This window comes from Scyliorhinus canicula, chromosome 13 (assembly GCF_902713615.1).
Source record: "Scyliorhinus canicula chromosome 13, sScyCan1.1, whole genome shotgun sequence".
Lineage (NCBI taxonomy): Eukaryota > Metazoa > Chordata > Chondrichthyes > Carcharhiniformes > Scyliorhinidae > Scyliorhinus > Scyliorhinus canicula.
Window position 1 is genome coordinate 50,488,714 of NC_052158.1, and position 12,750 is coordinate 50,501,463.

Here is a 12,750-nt window from a genome sequence, read left to right on the forward strand (position 1 = left end):
TTTAGTTTGCGTCATTGTACAAATACAAGTATTGGTGCAGCAACTTAGAAGCTGCAGTATCAATCCGAGTTTCCCAATTGCGATGGGTACTTTTACAGAACGGTAGCCCAATGATGTAATTTGGTAATCGATAGAGTAAATCAGATAAACAGCCCATAACACTAGAAAATTCCATGATATAATATACATGGTTATGATGGATTTTTTCCGGTTTTCCATCTCTGGGTCATTTTGCTTCTCTACACTGCGGTGGCCCCACAGTCTTTGGCGATCTCTGTTGTCAGCTCTGATGTGTCTGACGGTTAAAACATTGAATAGTACAATCAAGATAAATGGGACACATGGTGTGGAGACATAATGAACAAGTTCAATTGCTCCCCACGGCAGCAGAAAAGGAACATTTTGATTTACGTAACAAAACGAGAGTTCATTGCTGAGCTGATATTCACTGGTGTACATAAAATACCAGAAAATGTTCTTGAGACAGCTCAGCACAATCACTACTCCTATCACTATAGCTGCTGTTTTCTCTTTGCAGTATTTCGATTTCAGCTTCTGGCAACAAATGTCGACAAATCGATCAAAGATAATTAGGACAGTGAACCAGACTGAACAATCTGTGATGGCATAAATTAGAGCAGCATGGATATTACACAGAGGAATGGACTTCAGAAAATAAAACTCAACCCAATAAAGACCTGGAATTTGTCTCAGTATCAGATCGAAGATAACAACCAAAAGATTCGCCGTTGCCATCGCCATCAGGTAGTAAGTGACACATTTGGAGAGTCCGCACTTGCCCCGAGAAAGGATCACAATCACGACCAAGTTGACTGCATAGACGGGGAATAAATGTTATAATTATACACGAGTTTGGGAGCAGCAGCTGAAGTTTCATGGCGTTCACGGTAAAATGTGGAACTTTGTGCCTGAACTCATGTATGAACTTAATTATCATTCACGTGACTGATTTTGTGTTGAAGTCGGTTTTTACTGCAAAATAATCAGCATTGAATAACACAAAACATCTGAATGACAGTACTAAATTCTGACACATAATGGAATATATTTTTTGCGAGAAGTAATCAACAACCGAAAATAGAATGAAATATTGTTCAATATTCAGGGAGCTACTGATAACATTAAGGAACAGTGAACCAGGAAGTAAGAAAACCGAACATCAAATAATGCATTAAAAGGACAGATTCATGATATGAGTTCTCAACAGATAACCAGCTGGATTTCCTGCTCCTCATCTCTATACGCCTCTATCCTGGGTTAAAGAGAGGAATCAGCACAGGTTCATGCTCCTAATCTCCATACAATGATTCAGGTTAGAAGGAAGAATCAACCCTGGTTCCTGCTCATTATCGCTGTACAGTTATCCTGGGTTTGAGAGGGGAATCGGTACAAGTTCTTGACCCTGATCTCTGTACATTTCTGTCGCATGTGATTAGCACCGGCTCCTGTTCCCGACTGATATATAGTTATCCAGGGTTAGACAGCAATCAGCGTATTAAATAACAAATCAGAAAATTATGCATTGATATATCTGTCAAGTCTTATCAAATATTATCCTAAAAGTAGCAAATGTTTCTTGGAATTGTAAGCCTCTTTGAGAGGAAACCGCCTTAAACAATACCTGGAGTACAATTAAAAAAAAATATTACCGGATGTGGGCGCCACTGGTTAGGCCAGCATTCATTGCCCATCCCTAGTTGCCCTTGTTACGGCGATGGTGCATTCCCTTCTTGAACTGCTTCAGTCCTCTGATTTGTAGGTATACCCTCAGTGCTCTTACACAGGGGACTCCAGGATTTTTACTCAACCATTGTGAAGGAACGGCAATGTATTTCCAAGGTGTGGTGAGTGATTTGGAGGGGAACCTCCAGGTGGTGGGATTCAAAGGTCTCTGCTGCTCTTGTCCTTGACGATGGTTGCGTCGTGGCTTTGGAATGTGCTGCCTAAGGAAACTTGGTGTCTTCCTGCAGTGCATCTTGTAGATGGTACACATGTTGCAACGGTTCATCGGCAGGGGAGGGATTCAGTGTTTGTTGATGGGGCAGTAACCAAAGGAGCTGCTTTGTCCTGGATGGTGTCGAGCTTCTTGAATGTTGCTGGAGTTGTACTCATCTAGAGTATTCCAGTGCACTCCTGACAGTTGGCTTGCATAAAGTTGGCTTTGGAGGATCAGGAAGTGAGTTACTTGCCATTGGATTCCTACACTTTAACCCACTCTGGTAGCCACAGTATGAGTCTATCTGTCTATCAAGCAATCTCTTTATCCAACTACCTATCTCTCACTCTATCGAACAATTCATCTGTCCATCAATTCATCTATCTATCTATCTATCAATCTATATATCTAACTATCTATTTATCTATATATCTGTCTGTCTGTGTATGTAGCTATCCATATATCTCTCTATCAATCTATCTATTAGAACAAACAAAGGACAAAGAAAATAAAAGCACAGGAACAGGCCCTTCGGCCCTCCCAGCCTGCGCCGATCCAGATCCTTTATCTAAACCTGTGCCCTATTTTCCCTGGTCTACATCCCTCTATTCCCCGCCCGTTCATATATCTGTCAACATGCATCTTAAATGATGCTATCGTGCCCGCCCCTACGACCCGCTGGCAAAGCGTTCCATGGATCATTGTCTAATCAATGGTAACTTCCAGAATGCTAATTGTGGGGGATTTGGTGATGGTATTGCCATTGACTGTCAAGGAACGATGGTTAGATCCTCTTTTGGAGGAGATAATACATATCAGAAATTTCCCATAGCTCCGGATCGACGCAGTGTTGTAACTCAGATGGAACATCTTGTCTAGGGGGTGCAGCAAGTTCTGATGTGCACGTCTCTACTACTGTTGCCGTAAAATTGTCAGAGTCCATAGCCTTCGTAGTATCCAGTGCCTTCAGCCGTTTCTTGGGATCAAGTGGATTGAACGGTATTGGTTGAAGACATCTGTCTTGCTGGGGACCTCCGGAGGAAATCAAAATAGAAAATCCACTCATCATTTCTGGATGAAGATTCTTGCAAATGCATCAGCCTTGTCTGTCTGCGCCACGAGCATTATCATTTAGCCAAAGGCCAATCTGCGAGGCAAATGCAAGGTTTGAGGGATGATGTAGATGGTAGGGGTTTAGATTTTGGAGCATAGTAATCAGTTGGAGAATGGAGAAAGCTGTTCAGAAGAGGTAGAATTCAATTGAGCCGAAATGGGATAGCAAACCTGGCTGATGAGTAAATAGTGTAGTGGGGTTGGACTTAAAGTTGAAAGGTAGGGGGTGGGTTGACTCATGTCCTAGTTTTAGAAGCACCAGTAACGACAAAGGAGAGAAGATGGGAATAGGGAAAAAGAAGTGGTGGAAGACTTAACTGTTGACAATGAACAACAAAATTGTCGTCCTTCAAAGGCAAGAAAGATAAGTGCAGAGTTCATTTCTATGGATGTAGATTGAGGGAGCTAAATTGGGGAACTGGAGACAGAAATTGCTCCGGGGTATATGACAGCGTAGCATTGAAAGAAACCTGGCTTAAGTCAGCACACGACTGGTTGGTTAACATCACGTGCCATAAGTTTTTTAGTACAAAGAGAGTGGGTAAAATGGGAAGGTGTAGAAGTATTGGTCATAAATTGTATCATAGCGCTTGAACGAAATGTAGTTCATGAATAAGAATCTATATGGTTAGGGGTGAGAAACAGGAAAGGACGTGTTACATTGTTCGATATTTTATAGACTTCAAATAGTGGGCAGGCAGTAGAAGTTAACATTTGTTACCATTTTCCGGCATATTGTGTTAATCTACAGGACAAAGAGGGTGTGAGAGTTGGGAATTGTAATTACCCGAAGAGAGACTGGAAGAATGGTAGAGTGTGGGCACGGAGGGGGTGGAATTCCCCTGTGCAGCAGAACATTCTCTTCCAGTACATTTAATTTTCGTGGCAAAAGATAATAAGTATGATTGTCTTCCACTTCCAGACACACAGGTGTCTATGGACACATCATTGTGATGGAAAAGAGTTGGAAGCAACGTCCAAAATTCCTGTAAGGGCTGATGAGGAAGGTACGGAGGTGAATATCCCACAGCCATGTGGCAGAGCATGTACAGTGGAGGAGTGAGAGGAGTGTCAGGAGTGGAAGATGTCTGACTGGTGGGTCGTATGGTGAGTTAACGTTAAACATTTAGGCTTGTGCGAAGGAGGCAGTCTGTGATGCTCTCGCTGCTAGGGGCCTCACGGTAGCATGGTGGTTAGCATCAATGCTTCACAGCTCTAGGGTCCCAGGTTCGATTCCCGGCTGGGTCACTGTCTGTGTGGAGTCTGCACGTCCTCCCCGTGTGTGCGTGGGTTTCCTCTGGGTGCTCCGGTTTCCTCCCACAGTCCAAAGATGTGCGGGTTAGGTGGATTGGCCATGCTAAATTGCCCGTAGTGTAAGGTTAATGGGGGGATTGTTGGGTTACGGGTTACGTGGGTTTAAGTGGGCTGATCATTGCTCGGCACAACATCGAGGGCCGAAGGGCCTGTGCTGTACTGTTCTATGTTCTATGTGTTGCTCAGAAACTTCTGGAAATGAGGAACTTACAGGTTTGGGAGCAGAATTTCCGCCATCTCCCACAGGCACACGGACAATGTCTTGCCCATCCTGCTGTTGAAGAAAATTATGACCTGAAGCTTTTTTAGCACTTATATTATTAAGAGATTCAAAATACAGAGAATTATCAGGCTATTCCTAATCTGCTTCAGAAAACGTTAGCTCAATTTAAAACGGATGTTAGCCATAATCTGAAAACACACAACGAAGTTCTTCAAAATCGTCCGCAAAGAAACACTGAGATTCTGCAGCAGCAGAATGGTGCTCTTTGTCAGCTTCTGTAGTGAGGCAATGAAACTTTGAATGAAATGAGGCAGATTCTGTCTCCGGTCTTTGCGCCTGTACCTTCTGTAGCAGCAGCCCAGAACAGAGACATCTGCTTCTGAACATGCCTCTGGCACAGGACAGTTCACTTCACATGACCGGTGGAGTCAAATAAGGCATTAGGATCCCTCTCTCTATCACTTATTCCTCGAATCTACCCTCCCGTTTTATAACGAGGTATCGCCATCCTTTTGTGCCAGGATCTTTGCCATGACAGAAAGCTTCTGCATCGTGAGGAAAATGTCTGAAGCGGGTTGAATCCAGATGTCCCGCCCCCTGACCACAGCACCTCAATTCCTGGTATCAAGAATGGGCTGGGTTGATTTTTGCACATTTCACAGGTGAAGCTGACCATAGAAATCATATCTGCCTCCACCTTTGCGTGAGCACTGCAATGAAGTTATTGTGAAAACCACTAGTCGCCACATTCTGGCAGCTGTCCTGGGACACAGGGAGAATTGACAATGTTCAAGTTACCTAACAACACGTCTTGTGGGACTTTTGGGAGGAAAGCGGAGCACCCTGAGGAAACCCACGCAGACAGGGGAAGAACGTGCAGACTCCACACAGCCAGTGACCCAAGTGGTAATTGAACCTGGGACTCTCGCGTTGTGAAGTCATAGCGCTGATCACGATGCTACCATGTTAGAAATAAGAATCATTTTTAGGTGGACTTAATTTGAAGTTTCTGTGTTTGGAAACAAAGCTAGAGTTAGAATTCATGCTGGAAAAGTGTGTTTGTTTGTGTGCGGATTGGTCTCAGTTCCAACAGGGATTCGATTGTGTGTTTAGAGAGTTACGGTGTGAAGAATGAATTTTATTGCTCTCAGTTTTGTTCTAAGAAAAAACATATAATGGGGTACTGGTTAAGACAGCCAGTGCCAGAAATCTAAAGAACAGTTTGTTAAGAAAGAACCAAAGAAATTAAGAAAAGTTTCCACGCAGCTTAAAGGAACAAAGAGGAATGGGAAGCAGAACAGGGTAATGCTCATTCAACTAAAACACTGAGAAGGAATCGGTTGGTGATAAAGCTAGGAGAGATGTTTTTAAAGTGTTCCAAAAACTTGGAATGTCAAACTACCGTCAAGGAAGCAAATTTCAAAGTTATTGCGGAAGAATGCATTGGCTGGATATCAAATTTGTGTAAGAATGTAAGGCAGTCAAGGCAACGCAATGATAAACAAGCTTGCACAACATCGTGGAATGGAGTCACTGTTAAAAGTGGAGCGACAGCTCTGTGGAAAGTCTCATTTGTAAAATATGACTGGATTTCGGAATGCAAACAATAAATGGAAATGTTAGGACGGGGGAAGATTTGAAGGTTTATTTTAGGACTGGAGGTTGGAAGTTCTTATGACAATCATCTGGGGGGAATATGAGGAGAAATCCACAGATGCTATCTTTGCTGATGAGACCAGAGTAGCTCCAAACATATTTTGTCATCTGTATTAACCTTAAACCTTTGTGTGATTGCTAAAATAAAGAAAGATTATAATCCATTTTTCATGTTGAATCAATGTTAATTAATTAATCGCTTATTGTAGGCTTCAATGAAGTTACTGTGAAAAGCCCCTAGTCGCCACATTCCGCCACCTATTCGGAGAGGCTGGTACGGGAATTGAACCCGCACTGTTGGCATTGTTCTGCATTACACTGTCAGCGATTTATCCCACTGTGCGAAACCAGTGTTTAAAACCAAACAAAACCAATGTTATTTTTGTTAAAAATAATTAACGGTCGTATGATTCTGTCACTCCATGTTTGGTTACAATTTATGATATTATGAGGAAGGGTTCATTCTGGAAACTATCCGTCCAGTTTCCAGATCAACTGGGATCGTATTAGATAATTTTGGGGTGAGTGGTTGGGATAATGTTTGGCGCGGATGGGGTTTGGGAGTATATCGGGGGTGACAGATGTCTTATGTTTGCCTGTTTCGAAACTTTGATGCAGTGCCGGTTCTTCGAGCAAGACTTCCATCGAGCCCATATTCTCACACAGCATCCTCCTCATTCATTCCCAGGTCACCTGACCTGACTCCCAGGGTACTGCACCACCCTGGAACAAATACCCAACTTACAGGTCATTTCTCCCTGGTTGGGATTTCTCGAGTCAAACAGAACCCAGTAAACGGCACGCAAAGCTGGAGTTTTCACACAGCTTAATGGGAATGTAAACATCTAATTTCCCCAGATTCCGACTACCTGAACATCCTTTTGGATATTATGGGAAGTAATCTGGAGGAATTGTGATCCATCACTCACTGAAAATTCATTCCTGAACTTATGTGGATATTGCAGGGTGACATCTCTAATAGAAAACTGCTCCCCCACAGACAAATGTGTGACAAAGATTTCTAGTGTTGGAATAATATTATTTATGCTCGGAAGCTTTCAAAATGGCAACGTCAGTGTAGGATGTGCAGCCCCGGATGTGTTTACAGCAGGTCAGAAGCAGAACACCCACAGCATCGAAGGTAGCGAGGATGTGTGTGAATTATATAGGAAGTTGGAATGTATTGTAGTATTGGTATCTGGTGCAGTAATAGTTAAAAGACTGGGTTTGAGTCTGCTGCAGTCATGTTTTAAATAATCCTGGTTTGAAAGGTTTGGAGCCAGGTGTGCAAGTATGGTACATAAATACGTTTGGAATAATGTTCTCGTGTTTGGATAAAGCAGAGACCCTCGGAGGAGGGTCTATGGAGTTAATTAGATATCAGCTTGATAAGATGATGTAATTATTGGGAGGGCTTCAGGTGTACGGAATTTTGCAGAACAGCAGTTTAGTTGAATTTCAGATGGAGTTGTGAGAAGAAGTCAAGCATTTGCTAGCACTGGAGTACAGTTAAATTGATGTCTGCAGGCAGATTAATAGTTTCTTTCCAAGCAGTTCAGAATTGTCTGATTTTAAGATGAACTGAAAGAAGCTGATGTGCAGCTTGTGAAGAAATGCAGCTCAAATTTAAATATGGTTCTGACAGGATTCAGGACTTTTCTTTTAAACAGTCTCAGGGACTGGACTGGATTGGATTGGATTTGTTTATTGTCACGTGAACCTAGGTAGAGTGAAACATATTTTTCTGCAAGCAGCTCAACAGATTATTAGAAAAGGGAATAAAAGAAAATACATAATAGAACAAAGAAAATTACAGCACAGGAACAGGCCCTTCGGCCCGCCTAGCCTGCGCCGATCCAGATCCTTTATCTAAACCTGTTCCCGCCCGTTCATATACCTGTACAGATGCATCTTAAAGGATGCTATTGTGCCCGCCTCTACCACCTCTGCTGGTAAAGCGTTCCAGGCACCCACCACCCTCTGCGTAAAAAACTTTCCACGCACATCTCCCTTAAACATTCCCCCTCTCACCTTGAAATCGTGACCCCTTGTAACTGACACCCCTACTCTTGGGAAAAGCTTGTTGCTATCCGCCCTGCCCATACCACTCATAATTTTGTAGACCTCAATCAGGTCCCCCCTCAACCTCCGTCTTTCCAAAGAAAACAATCCTAATCTTCTCAACCTTTCTTCATAGCTAGCACCCTCCATACCAGGCAACATCATGGTGAATCTCCTCTGCACCCTCTCCATAGCATCCACATCCTTCTGGTGATGTGGTGACCAGAACTGCACGCAGTATTCCAAACGTGGCCGAACCAAAGCCCTATACAACTGTAACATGACCTGTCAACTCTTATACTCAATACCCCTTCCGATGAAGGCAAGCATGCTGTATGCCTTCTTGACCACTCTATCCACCTGCATTACCACCTTCAGCGTACAATGGACCTGAACCAGATCTCTCTGTACATCCATTTTCCCCAAGACCCTTCCATTGACCATATAGTCCGCTCTTGAATTTGATCTTGCAAAATGCATCACCTCGCATTTGCCTGGGTTGAACTCCATTTGCTATTTCTCTGCCCAACTCTCCAATCTATCTATATTTTGGTGTATTCTCTGACAGTCCTCCTCGCTATCTGCAACTCCACCATAGGGCAACACAAGATATACAATGTAACTACATAAGCATTGACATCGGATGAAGCATACAGGGTGTGGTGTTAATGAGGTCAGTCAATAAGAGGTTCATTTGGGCAGCAGGGTAGCATGGTGGTTAGCATAAATGCTTCACAGCTCCAGGGTCCCAGGTTCGATTCCCGGCTGGGTCACTGTCTGTGTGGAGTCTGCACGTCCTTCCCCTGTGTGCGTGGGTTTCCTCCGGGTGCTCCGGTTTCCTCCCACAGTCCAAAGATGTGCGGGTTAGGTGGATTGGCCATGCTAAATTGCCCGTAGTGTCCTAATAAAAGTAAGGTTAAGGGGGGGGGGGGGTTGTTGGGTTGTGGGTATGGGGTGGATACGTGGGTTTGAGTAGGGTGATCATGGCTTGGCACAACATTGAGGGCCGAAGGGCCTGTTCTGTGCTGTACTGTTCTATGTTCTATTTAGGAGTCTGGTGACAGTGGGGAAGAAGCTGTTTTTGAGTCTGTTCGTGCGTGTTCTCAGACATCTGTATCTCCTGCCGATGGAAGAAGTTAGAAGTGTGAGTAAGCCGAGTGGGAGTTGTCCTGGATTATGCTGCCCGCTTTTCCCAGGCAGTGGGTGGTGTAGATGTAGTCAATGGATGGGAGGCAGGTTCTTGTGATGAACTGGGCAGTATTCACGACTCTCTGAGGTTTCTTGCGGTCTTGGGCCGAGCAGTTGCCATACCAGGCTGTGATGCAGCCTGACAGGATGCTTTCTATGGTGCATCTGTAAAAGTTGGTAAGGGTTAATGTGGACATGCAGTATTTCCTTGGTTTCCTGAGGAAGTATAGGCGCTGTTGTGCTTTCTTGGTTATAGCGTCGACGTGTGTGGATCAGGACAGATTTATGGAGATGTGCACCCCTAGGAATTTAAAACTGCTAACCATCTCCACCTTGGCGCCGTGATGCTGACAGACTTTGCTTCCTGAAGTTAATGACCAGCTCTTTAGTTCTGCCAGCATTGAGAGAGAGATTGTTGCCGTTAAACCACTCCAATAGGTTCTCTATCTCCCTCCTATATTCTGACTCGTCGTTATTCGTGATCCGGCCCACTCTGGTCATATCATCAGCAAACTTGTTGATGGAGTTGGAACCAAGTTTTGCCACACAGTTGTGTGTGTACAGGCTGTAGAGTAGGGGGCTAACTATGTAGCCTTGTCGGGCCCGGAGATTGAGGACCGTTGTGGAGGAGGTGTTTGTGTTCATTCTTACTGATTCTTGTCTGTTGGTCAGAAAATCGAGGATCCAGTTGCAGAGTGGAGAGCCAAGTCCTAGGTTTTGGAGCTTTGATATGAGCTTGGCTGGGATTATGGTGTTGAAGGCGGAGCTGTAGTGAATTAATAGGAGTCTGATGTCAGAGTCCTTGTTTTGGAGATGCTGTAGGGATGAGTGTGGGGCCAGGGAAATGGCGTCTGATGTGGACTGGTTGCAGCGGTATGCAAATTGAAGTGGATCAAGGTGTTCCGGAGTACGGATGTGATACACTTCATGATCAGCCTCTCGAAGCACTTCATTATGACTGAAGTCAGTGCCACCGGACGGTAGTCATTAAGGCACGTTGCCTGGTTCATCTTTGGAAGATATGCAGCATCCCTGAGTCCGAATTGTATTGAACTGTGGGTTGATAGTTGCGATATGTGTTTTCTGTCGTTGTTGTTTGAGCAGGAATAAAAATAGCAGTTAACAGTTACGGGACACCGCAGTGTTTAGCATTCTTTAAGGGGACAATATAAGTTGTTTTCTTTTGTGATGTTAAAAACATTTGCCTACTGTGTTAGTCATGAAGTTCATTTTAATCTACCCGATCCCTATTTTTCGTGAAATAACTCCTGAAGCAATGTCTTCTTTCCTCACATTGTTAGAAATGTAAAATATAATATCAAGGTTTTGTCCAGCATTCTAGCCACTGTTGGTGTCTGGTCTGGCATTGTAATATGTTCAGTGATGCAATCAGTGCATGCATGGGAGAGAGGGTCACAAGTGAGAGAAAAGCAGAACAGCGAACAAGAGCGAGTCAAGGAGAGCGGCATAACAGAGAGGGAAAGAGAAGAAAGCATCACAGTTTGGGCATTGACTCGGGGTATAGGTTGGGGGGCATATCTGTCCATGTGTTCGATTTATTCATGTACGCGAACCCTGCCCTGCCTGGGGGTCAATTCCTGTGAAGTTTCAGCTTCCCTTAGCTTCAATTTCAGAAGCTCAGCAATGACATCACCAATTCAGTTCTCCCGGGGCATACTGGTTCAATCACCTCCCTCACAGCATCTCAGACCGTTCATTTTCTTCTGGGATGTCCCAGTCCATTCACCTCTATCGGGACGTCCCAATACATTTGCCTCCCTTGAGATGTCCTGGTAAATTTGCCTCTATTGGGACAGCCTGGTCCACTAACCTCTCCTGCTTCCTGTCGTGGGATGTTGCAGTCTAGACCCTGTTTGAGAGTGATTTTATTCAGAGTGCAGTCTACAAGGATTATTGTGACCATTCACTCACTTTGGGGAATACTGTATCCCGCCACCAGATGGACCAGTATGGGAAAAAGTTCTTCAACATCCCACGAGCTTATTAAACAACACCTCTCCAGCAACCCATGAACACAGACAATACTGATCCCGTGCGCACAGAATTGTTGCCACATATAATAAATGTGGAAGCTTTTTAAATTTAATTTGAGAATTCGGGAAAGAATTGTATCAGCCAATACCATGTGGATATTGTTCGTTCAAACAAAGTTAGTATGTAGAGTTCGTGAAGTATTTGCATCACAATTAGTGGAGGTATCGAGCGATTGCGATGTGGCGAGAAAAGCAATATTAAGTGCACACAAGCTGGTCCCAGAAGTCTATAGACAGAAGTTTAGAAACAAAAGAAAAGATCCAGGTCAGATGTATAAAGAATTAAACAAAATAAATTTGAAAGGGGCATTAAAAATAGACCAGACATATGACAATTATCAGGCTACGATTATTTTTTTAAGATTAGTTAGAGTACCCAATTATTATTTTTTCAATTAAGGGACAACTGTTACCAGACTCCTAAACTACCCTCTTATGGACTAATCTGATTAACACTACAACCCTGTGTGTTTCATCCAATGCCGGTGTTATCTAGTTACATTGTGTAACTTGTGTTGTCCTATATGTATTTTCTTTTGTCCCTTTACTTCCTTATACTTAATGATCTGCTGAGGTTCTCACAGAAAAATACTTTTCAACTGTACCTTGGTACACTTGACAATAAACAAATCCATTCATTTCAATTTAGCATGGCCAATCTACCTAACCTGCACATTTTTTGGGTTGTTGGAGTGAAACCCACGCAGAGAGGGGAGAATGTGCAAACTACACGGACAGAGACTCAGGGCCGGATTCGTACACGGGTCCTCCACGTCGCAGTCCCAGTGCTAACCACTGCAACCACCATGCTGCTGCAGGCTGTGATTATTTTTGACTAATTTAAAGATTCACTTCCGCAGTAATGAGAACTCATGTGGAAGTGCAAAGGGTTTAAAATGCTAGACAGGCAGCAGAAATAGCAGATGTTTTGAATTATTTCACAAATATCAATATCAATTTTCGATATCAATTTCAATCTGTGAAGAACAGAAACTGGGAAAATGAAGATCCTCACGTAGTCCAGGCAGAGAAAGTTTTGTTGAAGATAACACGGAAGGGTTGCTTCAGGTTAAATAGTTCCATGGTAGTGGTAGAGAGATGAAATGGGAATGTTTAATTATAACAAAGTTGGAAACATATATTTCAGTGTTGGTGGCTTGAGTAAAGTATGGTGAAGGTCGACC